The sequence below is a fragment of the Myotis daubentonii genome, chromosome 11 (genome assembly GCF_963259705.1).
Source record: "Myotis daubentonii chromosome 11, mMyoDau2.1, whole genome shotgun sequence".
Classification (NCBI taxonomy): Eukaryota; Metazoa; Chordata; class Mammalia; order Chiroptera; family Vespertilionidae; genus Myotis; species Myotis daubentonii.
In genome coordinates, this window is record NC_081850.1 from 36545667 (window position 1) to 36564734 (window position 19068).

Sequence of the window (19068 nt, forward strand, 5' to 3'; positions counted from 1 at the left end):
CATTAAAAACAACAAAAAGACAGTCTGTTCCCCTCTCTTGGGGGAAACTATTTCCACCCTTCACCGAGCCCCTCCTTTATGTAAAGGATGCTAATAGAACCTGTCTTGTCAAATGATCCATCTGACAAATTACCCCAAGCAAGACTCCACCCATGGATTTCCACCATTTGACAGGTAACCCTAGTTTTCAATATATAGCATGTGAAGGTGATAGCGTATCAACTTTCCTGTGGAGATATGGGGACAAACACCTGGGGGGGGGGGGGCCTCAGCATACATACTGTTTTTAAAAGTAAAAAGCAGTAAATGGGAGGGAAACTTTTTAAAACCACAAAACGTGTAAGAAATTGAATTATACCACACTAAAATAGAACCCAGGTACAGATTTTTAAAGCAAACCTGTGAACACAGAACTCCTCTAAAAACAGACATTAAATACGAAGGATGTTAAAGTAATAAAGGGCCGAACAATTTTTGCGACCTTACAAGCCACAACAGATACAAAATTTAAGCAAAAGGGTCTCTGACCTTCTTAACCTTAACCGAGTTCAGACCCACCCCTCGAACTCCCTTCCTGCCTGGTGTGAATGTAATTAAGGGGAAGCTGCAGTGGTAATTTCTCTCCTCATTAACTTCCTGATTGGTTTCAGCCTCAGGATTCTGCTGGGCAGTAGTTTGTCACCAATTCCAAATGGCCAATCGTTAATACTAATGTTTGTGTAACTAACTGCCAGCATCTGCCACGGCTTCTTGTACAACAATAATGGTGAAAGGGTACATTAGTGCTCCTGTGTTAATTCAGCTTGTGTTCATCAATAGGGAAATCTATGATGTAATTAGCACCATGCATTGGGAGCCGAGGGTTGAAGTCATTTGTAGAGAACTAAATCATAGGAGCTGTACTGGGTCCTGATGTGTTTGCCATCAGTACTTACTATGTTTGGAATTTAATAAGGTATATTACCACGCTGAAGAGACCCTTTTATAAGAGAACACCATTTACGCTTGTTACGAGTTTGGGAAAGTTTGCTGCAGCTAGTGAAACCACACATAGATAAAAGAATAGGGCTGGGATTTAAGAAGCAGACCTTTAGCCACTCCACTGGACCAAATCATTTCAGAGAGCCCCTTTCTTCTAATGTGACATTTGGACAGACAGACGGACGGATAGTTTTGTATAGCTACCTTAATATCCAGTAAAGAAAGACATGATCTGAAAACTTAATAATTGAGTAACTTCGAAAAATAATTTAGGTGAGTTCCTGAAAAGTCATTTTCATATTCACAGTACTTGTTTAGTAACTTCAATGAAATGCAAGAGTAATAGTTTGTAAGCTCTTTTTTATAAAGGAGCCATTAAATGGTAGTACTTAAAAATGCCAATAAGGGTGCATATATAAATATTAAGTAACAACCAAAAAACCTGGGAACTATGAATTCTGAGGCCTTCATTTCATTGCACTAAAGGCTTCTTACTAAATTTGAATTGTTATATGGATTTACAATTCCCTGCAAATTTACGGCGAGTTATGAATTGTGTTACATGCACAAGGATACTGTATATACACAAATGTTTTCCAAAGGTGGGAGACTTTGCTATGACATCTTGTTATTTACTATACAGAGATCTAGAGCATTAAGAGCCAGCCAGAGTCCATACGTTAATCTGTCAACCTTTCATCCCCACTTCAAACCAGGGACAGCAGTTCTCTATAGAAGCAGTGGGAAGGGGATGAGCATTTCCTGACTGCTTCCTGTATGCCACACACTTTATGGAGGTATCCTCTCCATTTTACGTAAGGGACCCTGCGGAAGCTGCCAAGGGCAGTGTGGCACTGGACAGACAGCCTGGCCCTCTGGCTTGCTCTCGTCCCGGCACCATCCCACTCTTGTGTGCCCTTTAATCACTGGCAACTGAACCTTCCTAATCTCGGTGTGAGTGTAAAGAGGCAAACAACTGACCCTTACCAGACTAATGCAGCGGTTATAAGGAATAGATAAGTAGAGCCCCAGGCCTGCCTTTGCCTTCCGTTAGCGGCTGGCCTAGAATTCCTACCCCTCACCCCAGTCACACACCTCCCACTCCCCATTTAGGGGATTTGGGCCTGCAAAAGAGAGGTGGGGTAGGAATTCTGCAAAGGAAAGAAATTTGGGCCTAGACCCCCTTTTGCTCTCACTTGCCTTGTGGATATTTTCTTGGAAAGTATTTCTATGACTTGGGGGCTACAAAAATATGCAGAGTGTTGTCACCTGCATAGACTAGGGAGGCTCTAAGCAAACTTAATGCATGACTGCACTACCTATGGAGAAGATGCAAATGAACGAACTCAACCTGTCTTGAAACACAACTATTTTTAAAAGCATTTCTCCACTCAAAATTTAAATCCATGTTATTTTACTCTGTTCAAGGCGTAGCATTGTCTTTGAATAATGGGCTGTTGAAATTAGGGATAGTATCTGTTCAACTCATTTTGGTAACACCTCATAAAAGTAGATCCAAGTGCATTAAAGATTTTGTAACTGTTTATCTTAGTAACTAAAGTCCAAAATCTATTTTATTACCATCCTTAAAGATACTCTCTCCATTTGAATGCAGCTTCATTAAACTGTGTTGGTGGAAGATAAATAATTGATCATTGTAAATAATTTTATGCCAATTAAAAATTTAAAAGTCAAAATTATCCCTTTTTCTTTTTAAGTTGATTCTAATGAGCCCGGAACAAGGCTCATTTCAGCTCTAAAGGTTTCTCTTAATTATTATTTTTTAAATGGTAATGTCTAGCGTCAGTGGGACTGTTTAGGAAAGGGCTGTTGTTGGTACCACTAGAAATTGCTTCAATCTTTCTGGACAGCAATCTAGTGACATGTAATAAGAACCATAAAAGCGTTCATACCCTCTGACCTGGTAATTCCACTTTGGGGAATAAGCCCTAAGAAAGAAAGAATAATTGGCCCATAGATGCTCAGCACACCACTATTTGCATCAGTAAAGACGTTGTGCTTTGCTGTGGTGCTGGGGTGGGGGGTGGGGGGTGGCGCTGAGGGTAGCTGCCCTTGGGTTGGGGGTCAGGAAGCATTCACAGGCAATCAACAATTCAGGATTACGCCACCCTGTAATCATCAACAGGCTCCCAGTATTTACAGAAAGGGAAGGAATGACTTCTGGAGACCGAAGTAGAGACTGAACAGGAAGAAAAAGGGAAACCTGTCCATCTGATCTTTTCACATTACAATGAAAGTGGTAAGCCTCTGAGGGTGACCCCTGTTTGAACCAGCAAGCCCAGTATCTGTTTTCTCTCAAGTAGCCTATTTGTCTACAGAAGCTAAAGGGTATTTATTATTATTTTAAAAACAAACAAAAACTTACACATAACCACTCTTACCAAGAATGCTGGGGGTGGGGGGGTGGGGGAGGAGAACCTTAAGATGATTTCAGTGATACCATCTAAACCATCAGTATTCTTTTTGGAAAGTAATATGTACTGCCCAAAACCCCACCCCTCTGAAAAACAAAACAAAAACCACTCTAGCTGCTAAATCTTTTGACATTGCAAAGACCCCTGACTTTTAACTTGAATGATCTGTTGGAAGTCAATGGACTGGAACGAATAATTCTCTTCCAGTGATGTGAGAAAACCGGATACTCATGCTTGAGAAAAAAAAAATTCTCCTTCTATATACTATTAAACTCTCACTAAGAAACCATTTAAAAATAAAAATACAAGTGGCATTTTTCAATTGCTAGCAACCCTTCACTTAGATGCAGACGGGGGGGAAAAAAAAATGCTGGCCTCTTTAGTTTCCTAGTTTACAGGCCCAAGAGTCTGATGAAAAGCTGATGAATATTTCTCAAACAACAAATTCTTCTGCTTCATGATAACCATAGTGTTTGGAAATAAAATCATGTCCAATCAATACCACTTAGCAGATATTTAATGTTTCACAACAGAACTCTTTTCCAGAGTGGAACTGTGGCCCTTCTCACTAACATTCAAAATAATTAGGATTATCTTAGCTGTCCAAAGCTTGGCAGGTTCAGTTTGCACTTTCAAACAGCATTAATTCTTGGCACTCAGAACAAGGGATAAAAGCTAAAGATATGAATGGAGATCTTTATTCAACCTGATCTATCATGGATTAGCTCATTCTTTTCCAGTTCATGCCTGCATTCTAGTTAAGAGGAAAGCTAAGCTGTAACTGATGTAATTAGAAACCACAAGCTCAGAAAAAATAGCCCATTTTTTCTTCCCCATTTACTATATATCTAGTAAAAAAAATAATCTTTGAAACAATTAAATGTTTTTTCCACATAAGTGTAATTAAAGAGGAGTGAGGTAAGCTTTCCTGAAAATATATCTTAATTTTCAGTTCTAAAATCTAACACCGATTTTATCTTAGTAACTAATGTCCGGAGGGGCCAGCTCTGCACTTTGCATACAGTGTAGAGAAGTGGCCAAGCCATGGCAAATGAGAGAGAGTTCCTGTAAATGGAATACGTACATTATCAGTGCTTCTTCCTTGATATAACTATCATAACCTTGTAAACACTGGGAATTACCATTTTTAAAAATAAAGTGAACTTAGAAAGCACATACTTATGCAGTAGCAACAATAACTCTTTCCCTCTAAATTTCTCGTATAACATGCATGCACAATTCACAAAATAATGCTAGTACATTTTTCTTAAAAAAACTCTTTTGACCCCCTTCACTAAGAACAACTTCTTAATTCTCAAAATAAACAGAAGTCTCTCAAGCGTCCTTCTGTAGCACATGGGAGAGTCTGAGGACTGGATCACAGCCTGGCCCCGCCATTGCTACAGACCAGCTTTCCTACTGCTGGAGAAACTAGGGGACGATGCACCTAGACCTACTCCCTTACCCCGACAGAGTTCAACGCAAAGGGAAGAACCTTTTTGTTTGTTATAATGTAGTACACAAAAAATGGAAACGACAGAGGGGCTCCATTCAGTCTTCCACTGCACCCGGGGCCCAGGCAGACTCATCTTGGGCCAGACATTCCTCCTCCACCCCATCCTGACCCCTGCACAACAGACTCTCCTGGACTACAGCATGGCAGCTGCCAGAGCCCCAAATTCCTTCCTTATCTCATGGGGGAGGAGGAGACTCCAAAACCAACTGGGGTCTCAAAGAAAACCCACAGACGAGCAGTGCAGCAGTGCGTGTGACAGCACCCCCACCCTGACAGGGACTCACACTCTCAATGAACCTCCTTAGCTCTCACCTCCCAAACACCTCTGGCCCGCCATGGTGATGGCCCTGGCTGCGCTCTCACTGCCAGTGGTGGAACTTTGTTCTCACCGACTTATTTCTTCCTGAACCCTTTCCAAAGTGAGCAAGGTTGCATATGAGGGGTTAACTCACTATTGTTTGCTCAACTGACTTGTGTCATCCAGGAGGAAGTATCTGATAATACACACCATCAAACATTCAAAGATTCTTGTTCACTGTGTTTTAATGAAAACAGACTCCATTTCAAAACCTAAACATAGTATGGCTTTTACTTCTCTTTGCGAACAACATCCTGAGGTACATCCTCACTGTTAACTCTGCTCTTTTTACCTCTCTGGCGAAATAACCACAGGGCACTCTGTGAAGAATTCCCTTCTACTATGGGTGAGGGACTTACGCATCCTGACCCTCAGTTTCCCCCCCTGTGAAATGAGGCTAACATAGCAGGTCAGTGTGATGATGACTGCGTACACACTAGTTTCCTTGCTGCATCTGTCTACAGTCTAAGTCTCAATGTCTTAAAGTTACGTGATTCTTGCTCTTGAAGGTGCCAGAAACCAATCGGTATTCAGTACAAGGTCTACTCACTCCAGGCCACACAGAACTTTCTGAACACCAGGGCCCAGGAAAGCATGCTTACTTCATTCTGAGTATCACCCAGAAGGCAAAACTCCTCTCCCTTCATTACATACACTCTGCCTTTTTTCTTTTTGAGGGGGGAGGGTGGTAAGATGGCAGGTGTCAAATCAAAATCCAACAGCAGAATGTCTGTGGACATGCTTTATACACCATACAAAGTGTTATCCAGTGATCATGCAAACTATCTCTTCAAGCAGCAGCAGTATCTGGAAGCAGGAAGAATCTCGTTTTTGAGCCTAAGTCTGTCTGAAAAGTTGGGAGCCTGGGAAGTACTTGGGCATGGGCTGCAATTTTCCAAAGGGTCAGAGTCTCATGGATCCCAATCTCATGGTTCCTGACTGACTGAGGCTTGCTGGTGTATCAGACGTTCTGGGAAAATACAACAGTGCAGAGCTAGGATGAGGTGTGAGGGCTTTGGAAACAACTGTCTCTTACTGTCTGAAGATCTTGGACAAACCCCTTACCCTCTCCCTGCCTCCTTTTCCTCATCTGTAATATGGGGATAGAGTAAGCGCTGAAGATGGTTCTATGTGTTGGGGCCCCCCCTAAGCCCGGTGCAGCTGAGAAGCCAACAATCCTGCACAACTTTACCATCTGGTCACCCACACACGCGGCCTGGCAAGTGCAGCGCCTCGGCCCTGGATGCTTGTCGGAAACAGGCCCTATTCTTGCCTCACTTCCCAGCCTCTATCCTCTCTGCTGTCCTCACCGACCCCTGATCCCGCCCACTTCACTGCTCTGCAGTGTCTGAGGGGCAGTAGAAAGAAAGCTGCTGCTCCTGCTCTGGCCTCTCCTCTGGGGCGGCAGCCGCAGTTTCCCACCAGGTAAGTGCACTGATGACAGCAGGTGGGCTGAGGGGGTCCTGCTCCGGGCAGGGTTCTGCTTCTCTGGGCAGAGCCCAGGTCTGAACAGCAGCAGGTGGTGTGGAAAGACCACAGGGTCTGTCATCAGACACTAGCACCTCATACACACCTCTGAGTCTGTCTCTTCCACTGTAAGAGGAGGAGAATAATCATACATCTCACACAGCTGACTTTGAGGGTCAAGGAGATGATATATGGCAAAACAGTTTGTAAATGTGAAGGCTCTATACACTTGTCAGTCATGTTTTTTGTCCCCTTCCCCGGGCCCTTCTCTAGGGAAGAAGAGTGAGTTACTATCTGTACTCCACTGTCTAAAACAGGACCAAGAAATTGATAACATTTTTAATGAAAACATTGGTTAGGAAAGAAAAAAAAAAAGGTGTTAAGTGACACACAACTCAAACATCCCTGAATGTTTAAGTTTCAGTTCTGATGTTCAGGGAAAGGTGACTTTTATTTTAACCCTTTCTTTATATACAAGAGACAAAGTTAAGATAGACCGTCAAACCTCAGAGGGAAGGCAGGGGCGGTCGGGTCGGGTAAGAGATCAACCAAAGGACCTGTGTCCATGCATATGATCATGAACAATGGACACAGACAATAGGGGGGTGGGGACATGTGAGGCGGGGATGGGGGGTGTGATAGGGCAGGGAGAGGTCAATGGGGGGAAGAGGAGACATATGTAGTACTTTCAACAATAAAGAATTTTTTTTAAAAAGTTAGGATGAATTCCAAACTGAAACCTGAGTGTTATTCTGTGCTTTTTACAGCACCACACATAGGACCTCAGCTACACATGACACTTCTTGAGACTGGCCAAGAGGCAAGACTTGGCTGAACCAGGCTGGGACTAAAAGCCAGGTGGACCACCACATGGCAGAAATAGAAAATCTACAAGGTAAAAGACAAACATCTGGCAAACTGAAATTAAACGGAGAATAGCTACCATGCATTGTCTAGCACAGTGCAGTGTACATAAGCTGGTGCTTAATAATGGATAAGAGAGTGAGAATGACCATGGAATTTAATTGTCACAAGACATGCTGCAGCAAGACAGGGCTGACCCACACATGGCAAAGAGAGTCTCCAGTCTAAACCAGTTTTGAGGGTTTTAAAGTGCAAGGGTTTTATCTAATTCCATCTGTATTTACTACTCAGAGGCTCTATACAGAGCCTGGGCGCCAAGGCAAAGAGAAAAGCCGCATCAAACACACGCTGGGACCAGAGGTGGAACAAGGGTCTCAGCCTGCTCTTACTGAGCGTGGGGAACCAGGTTCTGTGGGGACTCTGCATTGTAAACGAGGACTCAAGTCCAAGTGCAGCGCCACCCCTGGGTGGTCACACAGACAACTGCATTTGAAAACAGAGTTTAAATATGAATGTGATCATCTCAGAAACTAAGGCAGACCAGGCAAAGAAGATGCTCTACAAGTCTTCTCTGGACTAGAATTCCCCTTTGATTCTGGGAAAGCAGTTTGCTCAGATATAAGAGGAATCAAACCCATAAAGCAGGCTATGTATGGCATTTGCCATCCTAGAAACTAGGTTGGCTCTGTCCAGATATTTTGCAACAACAAAAAATGTTATGGGAGCCTTGCAGAGTGTTTTCTTCACACTGAGAAGAAAGAATCACGCTGAACCTCATGGGCATCTTGTTAAGCCTAAGAAAAAAGACTAAAGTTCTGGAGTCAACACCACTGCCAGAGAGCTGGTCACAAGGACAGCGAGCACTGCCTTCCAACCTAAGGCCCCAAATGAGCCCCGTTTCTGTCTAATCCACCAGCTTTCGAGCAGCCTTTCGCTTTGGAATCACACTATCTTAATAAAACACACAGTTTAACAAAACGTGTAAGATGTGCAGCTTTAGCTATATGGTTTTCAGGAAGTCCTTTATTTAATAAAAATATTCTGAGACTTTGCAATTAAATGGATCTAAGAGGAAGTCCATGAACCATTTCTCAAGTAGAACTTGTATAACATCTGCATGTAATATTTGAAATGATATGCTAGTACCAGGTAGAGGATTGTGTCAGGTAAATTATGTTATCTTAACTACCAGGAGACTCTGTCTTCTGCAAAAAGCAAATGCAAAACTCCATCATATTGGCTATCATACTATGTCAACTTTTTCTTCTTTCTTTCAAATTAGCATTACAGGAAATTTAAGACTAGTAATTATTAATATTTTTCTCTGGTATAGAAAAAGAAAGCAAACACCAGCACACATCTAAATAAAACATGTACCAGATGCAATCAATCAGGATAGAAAGTTTCAGGCATTTCCAGACAGGAGAATACATGCCTGCTTACAGTTGCATAAGTTATATGCACCTAAATGCAACACAGCCAATATGGATGAATAATGGAGTTCAGATTACAGGGAGCAAGAATACACTCTTTTGGAATAGTTCTTGTTAAGGGTGAACAGACATAAGAAAATAATAGCAAAATTGTATGTTTTCCCAATAGAATATTTTGACACTTTCATAAGATCACAACAGCTAAAAAAATTATAAATGCATCTCTTAAAACATTTTTGAGGTTAAAATGCTGTCTGTCCAATTAGTTCACAAGAAAGGTTGTCCACCCTAAGAGGTTAATCTGCAGGTGATGTAAGGCATTCAAGGAATATGATTGTACCTGCCTCTCTCCAGGGGTTTCTGGTATATTCAGGAGAGAAGAGTTCATGTGGTTTTTTAAAAAATATTTTTATTGCCGAAACCGGTTTGGCTCAGTGGATGGAGCGTCAGCCTGCGGACTGAAAGGTCCCAGGTTCGATTCCGGTCGAGGGCATGTACCTGGGTTGCGGGCACATCCCCAGTGTGGGAGATGTGCAGGAGGCAGCTGATCGATGTCTCTCTCTCATCGATGTTTCTAACTCTCTATCTCTCTCCCTTCCTCTCTGTAAAAAATCAATAAAATATACTTTAAAAATATATATATTTTTATTGATCGAGAGAGAGAGAGAAACAGACATCAATTTTTTGTTCCACTTACGCATTTATTGGTTGATTCTCATATGTACCCTGACCAGGGATCGAACCCGAAACCTTGGCATATGGGGACAGTGCTCTAGCCAACTGAGCTACAAGCTCATGTTTTGACAAGTATTTTAGTTTATCTTCAAGAAAATGTTTTTCCCGCCCCCCCCCCGCCCCCCAACTGCATTCTGTCTGAAGCCACACTTACCTGTAGCCTATCTTTAGGGGCTTCTAAGAATAACCACCTACAGTGTCTTTGAGTGGGAAGCTCCTGGGTGGGGCCTGCTGGCACTGGTCAGCTGAGCTCAGCTCTGAACGGAATGAAGGAAACTAAAAGCTGTGGCACATTTACACAACGGAATACTATGCAGCTATAAAAAAGAAGGATCTCTTACCCTTTGTGACAACATGGAGGGACCTGGAGAGTATTATGCTAAGTGAAATAAGCCAGTCATATAAAGACAAGTATCACATGATCTCATTTATATGTGGAATCTAATGAACAAAATAAACCGATGAACGAAACAGGGCCAGAGGCCTGTATGCTTGGAAGAGACTGACAGATCTCAGAGGGGAAGGGGGAAGGATGGGGAGAGATTAACCAAAGAACTTATATACATACTAGAGGCTTGGTGCACGAATTCGTGTACCCTCAGCCTGGCCTGTGGGATAGGGCCGAAACTGGCTCTCCAACATCTCCTGAGGGATCCAGGATTGTGAGAGGGCACAGGCTAGGCTGAGGGACCCCACCGGTGCACAATTTGGGCCGGTGAGAGACGTGGGAGGTTGGCCAGCTGGGGAGGGACCGCGGGAGGGCTCCAGGGTGTGTCCAGCCTGTCTCACTCAGTCCTGATCGGCTGGACCCCAGCAGCAAGCTAGCCTACTGGTTAAAGCATCTGTCCCCTGGTGGTCAGTGCACATCATAGCGAGTGGTTGAGTGGCCTTAGCATATCATTCGCATATTACGCTTTGATTAGTTGAACGGCTGATTGGTCAACCGGACACTCAGCATATTAGGCTTTTATTATATAGGATATGCATAGCCCATGGACACAGACAATAGTGTGGTGAAGGCCTTGGCGGAGGTGGGTGGAGGGGAACATGAGGAGGGGGAACTATACTGTCAACAATAAAAAAATATTAAAAAAAATAAAATAATATTGGCAGGTATTTACCAAAGCATGACACAAATTTTTAATTGTTGCTCTCACTAGTAAAAAAGTGGTTTCCTTTCAGAATTTAGTTTTCTGTGTTTTTTTAAATTGTGGTAAAATATACGTAACATAAAATGTACCACTATAACCATTTTAAATGTAAAGTTCAGGGGTATTAAGTACATTCACAATGTTGTACAAGCACCACCTCCTGTCATCTCTAGAACTTTTCCCTCTTCCCAAAGTGAAGCTCTATACCTATTAAACAATAATTCCACATTTCCTCCTCCCCCAGTCCCTGGTAACTATCCTTCTACTTTCTTAGTGAATTTAACTGCTCTAGGTACCTCATATAAATAGAATCACAGAGTATTGGTCATGTTATGACTGACTTATTACACTTAACATACTGTCTCCAAGGTTCATCCAGGTTGTAGCTCTGGCAGAATTTCTTTCCTTTTTATGGGAAAGCAGTTTTCTGCTTTCCCACTCATTTATCAATGAACATATGGTTCATGTCCACCCTTTGGCTATTGTTAACACTGAAGGTATGAACAATGGTATTCAAATAACTATTTGAGTTCCTGCTTTCAATTTTTTTTGGGGGAAGGGGTATAAACCCAGAAGTGGAATTTCTGAATTATATAATAATTTTATTTTTAAGTTTTTGAGGAAACCAGACAGTTTTCTAATTCAGCAACACCATTTTACATTCCTACCAGCAATGCACAAGGACTCCAACTTCTCCACAGCTTCAACAACACTTTTCTGTTGTTGTTTTTAAATAATAGCCATCCTAATGGGTGTGAGATATGGGATTTAGTTTTTGATCCTTTTCTATGATCCCTTCCTCTATTTCTTCCCAGTCTTCAACAACCCTGACCTATTATTCTGTCTCTATTTTATTACTACCAAATTTAAATGAAGAGTCAGCCTCACTGCCCACTCAGTAGATTATGCTGGTGGCTGTCTTATTCCAGGAGTTTTCTCAAGGTCACCCATAACCTGCTGATCACCAAAGTCAATGGCCTGTTCTAACATTTCCTCCTTCCCTCTGGAGCACTGGACACCTGACCATGTCCTCTTCCTTCACTCCCCACAACTGTCGCCCGCAGAGGGAGGTGATCGGTGGTGGGGGAGGGGGGGCAGCACCGCACAGATGACAAGCAGTGGCAGTGGCGGGGGCGGGGCCAGCTGCCAGCAGCTAGAAAAGGAAAGCCCCTATAGACCTTGATTGCTGGCCAGGCCTAGGGACCCTACCTGAGGGGTCCCAGATTACGAGAGGGCACAGGCTGAGCTGAGGGACACCCACCCCGCCCTGTGCACGAATTTTGTGCACCAGGCCTCTAATCTATTGTATAAACATCCTGTCATCAAAGGCTGGGAGCAGGAAATTTTAGCAATTGCAGGAGAAATTATCAGTTATTTGGAAAACTCATTTTTGTGAAACAGATCATTTCTCAATGATGGCAAGTTAATTAGACATGAATTCATTCTTACACCCAGTCCTTGAGCAAATGTCCCTTCACTCTGGACAGTAACAGACATGTAAGAACAACATGCTGGAAGACTGAAAGGTATACAGACTTTTTCTCCCTCCATGGTAAAAGAAACTCATTAAAACTATTAACTTTCAAAAACTAGGTAACGTGGTGCTATCAGCTAGGTTTTGGATAGACTGCTTTTTTTTTTTTTTAATATATTTTATTGATTTTTTACAGAGAGGAAGGGAGAGAGAGAGAGAGTTAGAAACATCGATGAGAGAGAAACATCGATCAGCTGCCTCCTGCACATCTCCTACTGGGGATATGCCTGCAACCCAGGTACATGCCCTTGACCGGAATCGAACCTGGGACCCTCCAGTCCGCAGGCCAATGCTCTATCCACTGAGCCAAACCAGTTTCGGCTGGATAGACTGCTTTTATTACTGATTGACTCATTGATTGCTGATTGACTGAAGATGCAAGTTTGATTCCACAGACACATACAGAACTCCAGCCCCAACAGTGAGTGAAGCCACATTCTTCACAAGCACACCTGGAACATTAACACAAAATGACCATGTACTAGTTTACAAAGCAGGTCTCCAAACATTTCAAAAATGTGTGTCTTTCAAACTTAGAAATCTTGGGGATTTAAGCCTGCAGTCTATCAGAATAACTACAAAGGAAAAACCCTTCAGCTCTGAAAAAATGATAAACAAGGTGAAATAAATATCATTAACTCTGACTAACCAACAGGCCAGGATTTGGTCACAATATGATTGATTTCACCGTTAATGCTACTGTTGAAAGTATTTAAATGCACAGGCACTGACTCCAACCCACACACTCCTCCTCAATCCCGCATTCCAAGTAGATCAGTTATTTTCACACTTGGTTCATCTTCAGTGAAGACGGTAATTAAATCTTTAATTTGAAAACAAGAGTGCAAGCCCAGTGTCACTACATTATTGGCTGCCCTCAAAACTTACAGCAAAGAGCAAACAAATAACAAACGGTGACCTCAGCTCCTTAAAGCTTAAGCAATCAGCCAATTTCAGAAGGGAGCATCTCAAAAGTGACCAATTTACATGTGGGAATGCTTTCCAGTCATCTGCAAACTTCCCGGGGATCGGAAACATTACTTAAATTGCATAAATTGTCAAGTTTACGCACTGCTTGGCTTTCTGATTACACCATAATTTTTAAAACACAAATTTCAGAGCACGCTCTATTTTATGTACAAGGTGTTGGAAGAGCCTCTTAGGAAGCTAAATACTCTCAGGAACATGATGACTGCAGTTGGTCCTCTATTCTTTTTTTAAAATATGTTTTTACTGATTTTTTTTAGACAGAGAGGAAGGAGAGGGAGAGATAGAAACACTGACGAGAGAGGAACATCATCCATGGGCTGCCTCCTGCATGCCCCCTACTGGGAATTGAGCCTGCCACACTGGCCGGGCCCTCTTTATTTGCTAATAAAGAAGTAGCTAAAACTCTTCTTAAGCATAAAAGAAGGCAGTGTGGTTACTTAATTTGCGGAATATTTGTTGAGCATCTGTTCTGTGCCCAGCACTGTTGATATAAAGGGAATATAGCCGTGAATAAAACGTGTCTCTGTTCTCAAAGGAAACTGCCAGGAACACCTGGGACCAGATTCCAGCTGAGCCACTTACTGCTGATGTGATCTTGGGTGATAATTTAACAGCTCTGAACCTCCATTCCTCATCCATTAATAAAAAAACAATGCTAACGGTTGTAATTAAAAATAAAATATACCAAGTATTCCAGGGACACTAGTTCCTCCCTTCGCCTGTCTCTATAACAAGGGAGCAAACAGTACGTGCTTCCAGTATACACCAGGGACCATCCGAAGCAAAATCAGGAGGAAGGTGACACTGTCCCTCAGTTATATTTGCCTGATCCTTTGCATCTCCTTGCACGTCTTTCCTGTTCTTAGGTATCCTGCGTTCTGTTCAGCATTCCCTCGTCCTCTCCCGTCTTCTCTCTGCCAAATTACACCTCACCCCTTCCCTCAACTCACCCCAGAAACAGTTCTGTTCTTTCAGTGTACTGCCTGAGGTTCTTGATGAAATGCCCAATAATCTAATTCACCAAGGAGTAAATGCAGGCTTCGTGCTCTAACCCTCTTGTTGATATTTCCAAAAAATGGCTTCTAGACCTTGCAGAGACGTCATCTTTGGGGGCAGAGCACATTTCCAAGGTCTTGCCTATATACCGCTCAGTATCCAGAATGCACTGCTAGTAAGTGGGTAAATCCTCAAGCTGCACATTTACTACGCCAGGTTTTCATAATTTACAGAAAAGAGGCATTCTTGCTGAGTGAGGTTCTGGTCCCTGCCTGGTCTGCAGCCCCACCTCAGAACGGAATCACAGCCTTTCAAAGCACTGACTGGTGAGAGACACTCAAAGTTGGTAATCAGCTTCCCTTGCACTTTGCCTTCCAGAATCTTAATTAGAATGCAGTGCTATGGCCAACCAGAAAACTGGTATTTAAAGAAGAGAAATTGCAAGACAATTATTTTCCACGATCAGAAACTCGCATGTTCTCTAGTGTTTCAATGGTGTTCCACAATTCTAACCAAGTATTTGTCAGAGCATTGAGTAAAATGAACTTTCATTTTTGTTAAAAAATACTGCTAGTTCTAATACTAAACCAGATAAAATTGAGAGAAAGGGAAAAGATACAAATGAGCTAACAAATGAGTTTGGTAGTTAAAAGGAGAAATTTTTCATGATGCTAAACCAAGGTCCTCTGTTTATTTAAAAAGTAACTTGACACTGAGAACTGTGTCAAAACTCAGATAGCACAGGATTTAATTTGCTCTAATAGACATGTATTATTTTTACAGTAATAAAAAGTGATATAAAAGACAGAAAGTAAGGCTGAAAGTAAGTCACAGAAAACAGAAGCCACTGCTGGAGGAATAGCTCTTCCCTGGGGCTGTAGGACCGAACTGCTCTGTAATGAGTGCAGGCTGGTGGACTCTGGGAGATGGAACAGGCATTCCCAGGAAGAGACTACTGGCCTCAGGCAGAAGCTGGCAAGCGCTGACTTAGGTCAGCAAAGCTTGTTAAATGAGGCTCAGCCCACATTATTTATTAGTATAATTATTAATAATAACCACTATAATTTATTGAGCCCCTATCCTGTTCCAGGCCTTGTCCTTTACTTATTTTTACATAAACCCTTTGGGGAGATGGTATTAATATCTTCATTTGATAGATTTTAAAAATTAAGGCTGAGAGGCTGATTAACATCCAAGGTCACACAAGTGCTGAGTGTCAGAATATGTACTCAGGACTCAGACCTGGGAATGTCCACCCTGATTATGGCCATAGGACATTACAGTAGGTCTGCTGGTTTGTTTCTCACCCTGCCAACTCTCACCTCACCCAGGAGTCCCCTGCCTTGACCCTTGCTCTTCTGCACATTCACGGAGTTGCTGCCTGAGTTCCTCTCCAGAAAGCCGTAATCTTGCTGGAAAAGACAACTCTCAAGCGCAAGCATCACCCGAGTTGTAGGTGTGCCTTCTGAAAATGAATCCAGGAAAGCAGCTACCCACGGGACCCCAAGTCCCACATTTTTTAAAACTACTTTCCAAGCAGGAGAGACTTCAGGGACCCATCATCTGATTTGGTGGATCGAAGGGTTATCTGTTTGCTGCCTATCAGATTGTGTGTTTCAGAAAATAAAGTGAGAGTCACTTGGCAGAACCCTGCATTCTTTTCAAAAGCAACTTCTTGCTGCAGAGGCCTGTGAGCCCTGGAGCAGCAGAGCACAGAAGAGGATAGAAAAGTACAAGCGTGGGGTCACAGGTCACAAGGCAGATCCCTCCAGCATCAGAGATCTCCACCAACCAGGGTGTACTGAATCCTGGGGACAACAGGGGGCCTGCCAGGGGCCATGCAGAGGATGCTGACTTCTCCCAAGGCTCCTGCACATCTGGCAGGGGAGTCTGGAGCAGAACAATAGGATCTGGGAATTGGAAAGCTATCTATCAGACACTGTGGTGTCAAAAAAGAGTGTTTAAGGGAGCATATCTTTCCCAAGTTCCTTGTGTCTGGGGAGAAAAGAGGAAAGGGGGATAATGCCCCTCTGCAATGTAAAAGCTTGGCTTTTCCCTTCATCTGATTTCAGCTGATGTGCACTGTCCGTCAAAGTACACCTCCGACAGAGGAAGGGGAGCGGACAGCAGGGGCGGCGCCAGCGGGGGGTGCGTGGATGTCTCGCTCAGCATCATGTTCCCCAAGAGGCACAAGAGGGCCACATTCTGAGCAAATCCGTACAGGTGAGTTTTCAGAGCAGATAAGTAATTACCCTATTCCACCTCATGTGACCTTTCATGAAGTCGGGATGGAGACAATGAAAAATGAACCAATTCACCCCAGGAGGCTCCAGCACCTCACGGTCATCAGTATCAAGGGATCCTGATACATCTAACAGAAATGCCATAGTGCCTGGCCAGGGCCACCAGCAGGAGAAACCTATCAATCAATGAAGCTAACACAGAGTCCAGTGCATGCTCAAATCTAAAGCCAGAGCAACAGGAAACAGTGCATAGTACAATAATAAACTCATGGGCTCACATGGTGTTTGTATTTAAGACCCCCCTGTCTCTTAGGCAAGCCATGTTTAATGCCCCAGTTTCCACATCTATAAAATGAGGGGGTTGAGAGCTCAATGACTTCCAACTTCTCTCCCAGAAATAAATTTTTTTGTGTATTATGATTTCTTATTGTTACAATTTCTCAAACCTCCATCTTTTTTAAGTTCTAAAGGTTTAAGTGCCTGCTCAAAGTCAGAATTAATTGAGTATAAACAGAGCTGGGTAATTTAGCATCAAGTGATTACTTCCGAAGCAAGAAATTAACCTCTTTTCTTCCCTAATAGAGACATTAATGTTTTCTGTCAATAATGGACTAAGCTCTTTCCAATAACTGGGATTCAACTGCAAAATGGGAGGAGGATCAATTCCTCCATCTTTGTGCTCCTGTATAGAAATAGTAGCTTCAGGCCCTAGCCAGTATGCTCAGTGGATAGAGTGTCAGTACGTGGACTAAAGGGTCCCAGGTTCGATTCCAGTCAAGGGCAATACCTTAGTTGCAGGCTCAATTCCTGGCCCTGGTTGGGCATGTGCGGGAGGCAACCAATTGATGTGTCTCTCTCACATCTATGTTTCTCTCTCTCTCTCTCCCCTTCCCTCTTCTACTCTTTCTAAAAATCTATGGAAAAATATCCTCGGGTGAGGATTAACAACAAAACAAAAATCAATCAATCAAACAAAAAAAACCCACAAAAAAACAAATGTAGCCCTAACTGGTTTGGCTCAGTGGATAGAGCGTCAGCCTGCAGACTCAAGGGTCCCAGATTCGATTCTGGTCAAGGGCATGTACCTTGGTTGTGAGCACATACCCAGTGTGGAGTGTGCAGGAGGCAGCTGATCGATGTTTCTCTCTCATCGATATTTCTAACTCTCTATCCCTCTCTCTTCCTCTCTGTAAAAAAATCAATAAAATATATTTAAAACAAAACAAAACAAATGTAGCTTCCAGTGACATGGTACAGCCTCTGCCTCAGAATCGAATGCTGATCACATGACGATGGCTTGGTGGAAATCAGATCATCAGCTAACTTTGCACGATGCATTTTCTAACACTAGTGGTTCTTCAGTGTCTTGGCTGACTCGGTCTAGAATCTAGTCCTTGGCAGGTCAGTCACTGCTCTCTGTGTGAATCTCAACTATTGTCCAGTGTGACCTTGCAGACCTGGACACCCCCCCCACCCCCTGCAGAGCACAGTGAGGACACGTCCCTAACCTTTCCTACAGAGGAGACAGCACATTCTTAGCCAAGTGGAAACACAGTTGTCCCCACATTTCATCAATAAAGCAGTAGAGTTGCCTTCTCCTTCCTGCTTTTTGGGCTGTCTTCCATTAAAGTAGATCTTTTAGTAATGAGACAGCCACCGGAGATGACAATCACTAGGGTCTTTACAAGCACTTCTGCTTGTGTAAGAGCTGGTGTTTTTATGTGAAGATGGATGGGATTCAGTGCAAGCTGGCTGTCAGGCAGAGATGGACTATGCTGGAGACCCTTACCTTGTGACCTGGGACCCCAGTCTTGTGCTTTTCTTACAGGAAGAGAAGGAAACAGTGGTGGATGAAATGGTCCAGGTCAGCTGGCGTGGAAGTCACTGCCCAGCTGCTGAACAAGGGCACCCTCCGTACTGACAAAATGTAGGTGTTCAATGATATCACGCCAGCAAATGTTTAGGGAAAGTGGCACTTTCATACGCTGCTGGGAGGAATGAAGCAGGGAAAGCTCAGCCTTGGGGTTGATTGGGTAGTATTTAATACAATCTAAAGCAGGCTCTCTTTGAAATGCCCCTTCTCAGCATCTGCCCAGAAAAACACCAGGACATGTGTACAAGGAAACTGCAGCATTTATTTCACACAATATGATTGTCAATATATAAGGAAATTAAGCAATAAACTATGATCCACCTAAACTATGGAATCCTATGTACCTGTTATAAAGCTGACCCTCCTGTACTAACATGAAAGATCTCTAAGACTAACTGTTGATTAAAAGGAGCATTTTTGAGGAACAAGATGTCCACCTTGTAAAAAGCCAAGCGAACTGTGTGGTTCTACAGACACACGTACCTGCATGTG

The 19068-nt window shown here is 43.0% G+C and overlaps 1 protein-coding gene across 2 annotated transcripts in view; it reads right to left on the reverse strand.

Annotated features, from left to right (window-relative positions):
• DMRT1 (doublesex and mab-3 related transcription factor 1) overlaps positions 1–19068 on the reverse strand; it is a 95007-nt gene that overhangs the window by 392 nt on the left and 75547 nt on the right. The gene's annotated exons all lie outside the window — the stretch shown is intronic.